The sequence below is a fragment of the Castor canadensis genome, chromosome 4 (genome assembly GCF_047511655.1).
Source record: "Castor canadensis chromosome 4, mCasCan1.hap1v2, whole genome shotgun sequence".
Taxonomy (NCBI): domain Eukaryota; kingdom Metazoa; phylum Chordata; class Mammalia; order Rodentia; family Castoridae; genus Castor; species Castor canadensis.
In genome coordinates, this window is record NC_133389.1 from 151,183,706 (window position 1) to 151,191,811 (window position 8,106).

The 8,106-nt window shown below is 37.2% G+C and overlaps 1 pseudogene; it reads left to right on the forward strand.

Moving 5' to 3' along the window:
- The first annotated feature begins 1,317 nt into the window (after positions 1 to 1,317).
- Positions 1,318 to 2,832, forward strand: LOC109688495 (E3 ubiquitin-protein ligase FANCL pseudogene; annotated as a pseudogene).
- Positions 2,833 to 8,106: the final 5,274 nt, after the last annotated feature.

Here is an 8,106-nt window from a genome sequence, read left to right on the forward strand (position 1 = left end):
GAGAAACAGCTATAATCTTCTCTTGGATAGTATGAAGTCAATGGGAAGAGAGCCCAAACCTGAAAAAATATCAAGAATTAGCAGTATAATCAGGTTATTTAGAAACATAATTAAAATAATCATCTAAAAGAAGCAAAAGATTGCCTCTGGGGAAGGAATAATCAGATCCAGTAAAAGCATTTTAAAAATTCAATATTCATTATTTTTAAAATAACTTTAATTGATACATAATAATTGTATATACTTATGAAAACACATATCTCATAAATACATCTAATACATAAGTATATGCAATGTGTAATAAGTAATACTCAAGCCAGGGAAATTAGGGTGTCTATCACCTCAAACATTAATCATTTCTTTGTGTAAGAAACATAAAAAATCCTTTCTTCGATTTTGAAGTAGACAATAAATTATTGTTAACTGTAGTCACCTTATTGTGTTATAGAACCGCAGAACTTTTTCTTATTTAACTGTATTTTTCTACCCCCAAACCAACCACTTATCCCTCTCACCCTCCCACTCATGATATTTATTTATTTGTTTGCTTATTATTTTTTATTTTTTCAGTGCCAGGGATGGAGCCCATAGTGTTACTCATGCTAGGCAAGTGCTCTACCACTGGGCTATACCTCCAGCCCTTATTCATGACTTTTTATCTCCCCTCCTCCTCCCTTTCCTTTTTCCCTTCCTAATACTCCACCTCTAAAACCATTCAACTAGACATTCAAGCAGAGTAGTTGTCTGGCATAGGGTATCAGGTCCTGAGTAGGTTGATGAGGGTGTCCATGCAGGGGAGGGCCAGGAATAACATTAGGAAATTGGTTACATATGAGGGGGGTTAATCAAATAAGTAGATAGCTCACCAGAGAAGGGAGCTGTAAAAGTGAAAAGGGATAAAACCAGAATAAACCCTTTAATTAAGTAATTTTTGCAGAACTAGGGTTTGAACTCAGGGCCTTGTGCTTGCTAAGCAGGTGCTACACCACCTGAGCCACACCCAGCCCTTTTTGCTTTAGGGAGTTTTTTCCAGTAGGGTCTTGCATTTATGCCTGAGCCAACCTGGACTATGATCTTCCTATTTATGCTTCCCACATAGTTGGGATAACAGGAGTGTGTCACCATTCCCAGTTTTTTGTTGTTTGAGATGAGGTCTTGTGGGCTTTTTGCCCAGGCTAGCCTCAAACCTTGATTCTCCCACTCTCAACCTCCCAATTAGCTAGGATTACAGTCATGGGTTATGCCTAGTAAACCCTGTATATTTATATTTGAATGTGAATTGCTTGAGAGGACCTGTGGATTTCTAGAAATACAGACATGAATAGAAATAAATATGTGTATGTGTGTTGTGATTATTCCATAGCTCTGCATATTGAAAGAGCTTCGGAGCAGCTACCTGACAATGACAGTGAGAGCTTGACTTCTAACACTATAGCTCAGTGGCAAAGCTCTTATCTAAATACTAAAAGGAATCAACACTCTTTGAAGAATGGCTGATTCCAGCACCAGGGAAGGGAAAGGACAAGCTGTACATAGAACATTTGCATGTGACACAAAGCAAGGAAATGCTCAAAAAACCAAAGGACATGTCAAAAAGATACAGAAGCCAGGTTGAGGAAGCTTTTCTTGGCCAAATGCGGGATAAGCAAATATTGACTGACACAGATTTTAACTCATTGTTAAGTGGGAACTCATAAATCAACAGTAATATACATGGGTACAGGCACATGCCAGAGTACACATATGCTAGCTCCCATCTGCTGAGAGCCTTCCTGTGACTCTAGGGACAGTGAAAATAGCCCCCAAAGGATTCATTTTGGGACAGGAAGGAGATTTCCATTTTAGAATACTGTTCCCTGAAGAATTACAATGGTAGAATGTAAGATTACTATGTAGTTGACCCCTGAGAACAATATTTAATTGAAACCATCAAATAGTCTACAGAGAATGCAGCACCCTCTGGTCTAGTGAGCCTTATGATAGAGTTAAAGCTGGTTTGAGAAATTGCCTAAAAGAACAGGCAAGAGCCATATGCACTACTTCCTCCCCACCCTGCCCCCGTTGTTATTGAAGAGATAGGAAATGTGGGTGGGGATAAACTTGGATAAGTAGATACTTGCTTCAGTACCATCAAGTTAAAAACAGAAGATGCTTCCGGTAGTGAGTAGCTAATCACTCCCAGTTGAAAGCCAAATACCCTGCAGAATACCAAATTGTTTTGTGGATTTCCCTGTTCTGTGATCTGTTTTCTGGACACCACAGAGCATCTTAATTTCATAGTCAGTTTTTGGCAACATTTGAATCACTAAAGGCATCCTGGGATGTTATGGAAAAAATCAATGAGACCCGAATATCTGAGCAGGAAAACCCTATCCAGAGTGCAACAGCATGCAGAATTGCATTAGGGAATGATGCCTCCATAAATACAGAGGGAGACGCAAGGCATCCTCTGGTGCTTCCTGAGTGCTGCTTTCTTGGAGCTGACTGAACACATGGTAAAACCCTTGAGAATTAAGATGAGTATCAACACATGTTGCAAGATCTAGAAAACAGTCTGTTTCAAATTTGAAAGAGATTTTAGAAATTGATTTTCCAATTTACGCTATTCTGGAAAAATCTTATTTTGCGATGGGATTGAGAAACTTGTTATGCTCATCAACTTATGTACTATTCCTGATCAAGTGTGAGATAATTCCCAGTGCGTACTTTTCCTTTAAGCATTCTTGAGGGGATTACTCATTAGTAGGCAGTTTCAACATCACATTTGGTGACTGTCCACAGTTTATGACATTTATCTTGAAAAATGACTTGAGACACTCCACCAGCCCCTAAAATTTTAGCTGATTTCTTGCTTTTTTCTTTTTTTGGCCAAAGTTCTGTAGAACTAAGTGTTCACACAAAGAGTGGAAGTGTATACCAAATGGAAATCTTGACCTGTCTGTATCTGGACTGTTAAAATCTTAATGAGAGTTATAAAATGAATTTGGGAGTTGCATGTAGTTAGATTCTCATGCCAAACTTTACTTCATTCAACAGTTCTCTCAAGAATATCTCTCAATATTCTTGAGAGACAATATTTTTGTTTGCTCCTTGTGCTTTCCTATGGAAAAAATACATATAATAGCATATTAGATTTGAGTTATCCAAGTATTTATTTGTACACACTATACAAATGCTAATAAAACTTACTACATAAAAATAGTCACATATATGAGTGAATGAATTAATTAAAAACTTGATGAACAAGATATTTAATATTATTTCAGAGGACCTAGTCACAAAATATTTATTAATTACAAAGGGCACAAAAGTAACCTCACTGTGGAAAACCCCATCAAATCTTACCATAAAAAGTGACCAATAAAATGAACATCATTAGTCATGTGCCACCAGGTAGAATGAAAGGAGAAGAAAGAAGAATTACTTCTTTGAAAGATATGTAACCTCAATCTAATCATGAGAAGGCATCAGATAAGTCCAAATTTAGGGGTATTCTTCAAAATCATGGTGTGTGATCTTCACAAGTGTCAAGATCATGAAAGTCCCCCCACCAAACAAAGCACCTTGTTAAAAACTGGAGTTGAGAGGGACTTCCTTAATCTAATAAAAGAAAGCTACAAAAACCTACACATATTGCACTTAATGGTACAATGAAATACTCCCTTTAAGGCTAGGAATAAAAAAGGCTACTTGCTGTCACTACTTTTATTCAATAATATATTAGTGGTCTCAGCCAACATAAGAATTCTGGCAAGATAAAAAAAGGCTTCTGGGGATGGGAGTGAGAGCAGAGAATGGGAGAACTCAAAATTGTCTTTATTTGCAAATTCGGGGCTGACTGGCATAGAAAACTCGGGAAATGATTGGAATTATTAAAAAGAGTTCAACTAGATGGTTGAAAAATCAACATACAGAAATCAAATGTACCATAACTACTTATTAAACATAATTTTAAGAATATACTATTTATGCCAGGCACTGGTGGCTCACGCCTGTAATCCTAGCTACTCAGGAGGCAGAGATCAGGAGGGTTTTGTGGTTCAAAGCCAGCTCAGGCAAACAGTTTGTGAGACTCTATTTAGAAAAAACCCATCACAAGAAAGGGCTGGTGAAGTGGCTCGAGTGTAGGCATTGAGTTCAAGCCCTGGTACCCCCCACAAAAAAAAAAAAAAGAATATACTGTTTATTACAGCAATAAGAAAACATTAAGTCTCTAAGAGTACATATTTTAAAATGCACAGGGCTGGGGAAGTGACTCAGTGGTGGAGCACCTGCCTAGCATGCATGAGGCCTTGGGTTTGACCTCCACTGGAAAAAAAAAAGTCTAATACTTTGAAGAGAATCTGACAAAGAGCATTGAGTCACTAAATAAAAGACTCAAATGAAAGATATGCCATGTTTGTGAACAGGAAAACTCAGAAACATAAAATGTAAAATTTTCCCAAATTTATTATACTTTCAATGCAATTCCTTAAAATCTGAAAAAGTTATTTTAAACAGAAGATGGAATGGATTTCTATTTCTTCTCAATTACCACACCTTTTTCATCTTTAATTCCCACTGAAGGGGCTCTTCCAGCTACAGCAGCCAAAGCGTATTTGACCAAGACAAATTTACCAGACAGCTGAATGTCATCAGAGAAAAGCTGAAGCCATGCTCTGCCTCTTTTTTTTTTAATGTTTTAAAGGAATAGATTGTTAAATGAATTATATCTCAATTTTAAAAAAAAATCACTGAATCAATCAGAGACTTTGGGAAAGTGAGTAGTAAAGTCAAGATGAATGAATGCACCTGTGGACATTTGGTATGTCCACAGAATGTGGGATTCCCATTTGCTTTAGTGGCTGACCTAGTGGCCGGGTAGATGATGTGGTCTTTCATCTTTGGTGTTGCACTTTTATGACTGAAACATAACACACGGTGGCTTTCTGCAGTGCTCTGTTAAAAATGTCATTTCCTTTGGGCTTTGCAACTAGTGGCCACTGTAACAACACAGTGCATGTCAGAGGTGAAGCTGGAAGACCCTCTTTATGGCCATCTCCAAGATAGAAAATAAGGGAAAGATTATGACCTGCTTTGGGGAAGAGAAATTCTAGTTTCTGTGGCCAGCTTTGGGGAGGCATCATGATTTGAGGCTCCTGGTCTCTACACCCTAAGTAGCTGGGATTACAGATGGGAGCCACTGGCACCCGCCTCTGATTTCTTTTTTAATTCCTTCTTTGACCCACTGGTTACTCAATGTGTTGTTTAATTTCCATGTCTTGGTGAGTTTCCTAAATGTTTTCCATTATTATCTAATTTCATTCTGTTGTGGTTGCAAAACATACTTTGTATTATTTCTATCCCTTTAAATTTACTGAGGTTTGTTTTATGACCTTGCAGACAGTGTATCCTGGAAAAGGTTCCATGTGCATTGGAGAAGAATATATATTCTGTTGTTGGTTGGAGTGTTCTATAGATGTCAGTTAGGTCTAGTTGGCTTAGAGTGTTGTTCATGTCTTTTCTTCCTCTGTTGACCATCTGTCTAGTTGTTCTGTTATTGAACATGGAGTACTAAAATCTCCAATTTCAATTAATATCAGCCTTTTAAATGGTCAAATTGTCTATTCTCTCCTTTTTGTTCCATATATTTTGGTGTTCTCACTAGTTTCACACATGTTTATAATGATTGTATCAGTCTAATGTATCAGCACTTTTATTTTTGTAAGATATCCTTTTTTATTTCTAGTAGCACTTTTCTTTTTTTTTTGAGACAGGATCTCACTATACATTCAAGACTTGCCTTGAACATATGATCCTGTTGCCTCAGCCTTCTGAATGCTGGAGTTCCAGGTGTGTGCCACCACATCCAGCTATGTTTTATTGTAAGGTTTATTTTGTCTGGTATCAGTGAAGCTGCTACTCCAGCTTTCATGGTAGCAGTTTGCAAGATATCTTTTTCCATCCTTTTACTGTCATTTTATTTGTATCTCTTTTTTTTTTTTTTTTGGTGGTACTCAGGTTTGAACTCAGGGCCTCATGCTTGCTAAGCAGGCACTCTACCACTTGTGTCACTCCACCAGCTCTATTTGTATCTTTGAGTGTGAAGTGTGCCTTCTATAGACAGAGCTAGTTGGACCATAAGTTTTTTTTAAATCCAGTGTAACAGTCTCTGCTGCTATTGGCAATTTCACATATTACAATTCTATACATTACAGGACCAAATTATCTTATACAATTGATTTTTTAATTGATTAAGAGCAGGTCAAACATTATTTATCTTTATTGCCTTTTATAATTCTATATATTTCTGTTCTGGTGCTCTTTGTTTTGTTTTGTAGATAAGAATTACTCTCTGAAGTCATTTGTTTTTAGTCTATAGAACTTTTTAAAATATTTCTTATAAAGAAGGTTTGGTAGCACAGATTTTCTATTTATTGTTTACTTGGCAAAGTCCTTATTTCACCTTTATTTTCAAGAGATTGCTTTGCTGGATTTAGCATTTTCTTGTTGAAAGTTTTTTTTGTTTTTTTTTTTTTTGAGTCTTTGACTATGTTATCTCAAAGCCTTTTGATCTCTATTGTTTTTGCTGGGAAGCCAGCTGTTAATCTTACTGATGTTTGTTTGTTAAAATGAATTGTCTTCTTACTTCTTTGAAGACTTTTAAGTCAGGTAAGGTGGTGTGGTGCCTATAATCTCAGCACATGTGAGGCTGATGTAGGATGATCACTTGATTCCAGGAGTTTAAAATCAGCCTAGGCAACATAGTGAGACCTGAGACCTTTGTTTCACTATGGGGGGCAAAAAGGAAAGAAAAGGGATTTTTCTTTGTTTTTGACTTTTATCATTTTCACTATGACATGTTTGTCTGTGGCTCTCTTTGCATTTATCTTATTCAGACGTCAGCGAGTTTCTTTTTTTTTTTTCAGTAAGTTTCTTAGATGCATAGGTTATTGTTTATCAAAAAATTTGGGAAATGTTGAGTCATTATATCTTTCCATATTTGTTCTGTTCCTCTGTCAGTCTCTTCTCTTCCTAATATTTCCATTAGGCACATGTTGGTGTGTTCTTTGGTGTCCCACTTTGAGGCTATCTTCATTTTTATTTGTTCTTTCTTCACTAGGTTCTTTGGCTTATATAATCTCAACACAGGTATCTCTGAATTAGTTTATTTTTTTCTTCTGCCAGTTCAGATCTGGTGAGCCCTTAATGAAGTCATTAAGTTAGTGTACTTTTTGGTATTTTCAGAATTTCCAGGATTATACTCTACAAAATATCTATTTGGTCCATTTTTCACTTTTGGGGTATACTGGGGTTTGGAACTCAGGTCTCCGAGCTTTCTAGGTAGGTACTCTACCACCTGAGTCGTGCTTTCAGACTGGCTCATATTTTATATTATTTATCTCTTTATTGATAGTCTCTATTTGGTATGACAGCAAATGGATGTCACTATACCTTCCTTTACTTCTTTAATTGTTACCAGAGTTCTAGGCCAGAGGCCCAACACATTAGGTCTGGGCCACTCATTCCAGTAAATGAAACAGAGAAGTAATGGTGGAAAGGCAGGAAAGGAATTCAGTCAACATGGCCATGTTGGGAAGATGAAGGTGACTGAATATCTCAGCCTGTCTTCTGGGGGTACTGCTATGAGCTTTAGGTTAACTAAAGGAATAACTGGGACAGAGGTGAGAGGTATGCATAATTAAGCAGTCTTGGTCAAATGGTGGTCAAACTGATCAACTCAGTTCTGGTTCTGCAAGGTAGCTCTGGAAAGTCCTTACTACTTGTGGGGACAATCTGACTCCCATGAGATGATTACTCCTGCTTGGGGGGTGGGGGAAAACCTCAGTTTCCATCATGAGTAATTGCTACCACTTTGGGAGAGTGATGTCATCATGAGGTGATCTATGTGCAAGACTCCACTGTTTTTGGAATCCAAGTTGACTGTAGGCTTAGGACATTGACTAGAGACTTTCAGGTGCCTTTTTGGGGGTCTGGAACAGAACATAATAAAAGATGGAAATAAAATACCTTAGTTACTATTACTTTGTGCATTTAATCTTGAGAGGGGATGAAATAGGTTGAGTAAATTTAGGGCTACTCAGTCTTGTATCATGTTTTTAGACA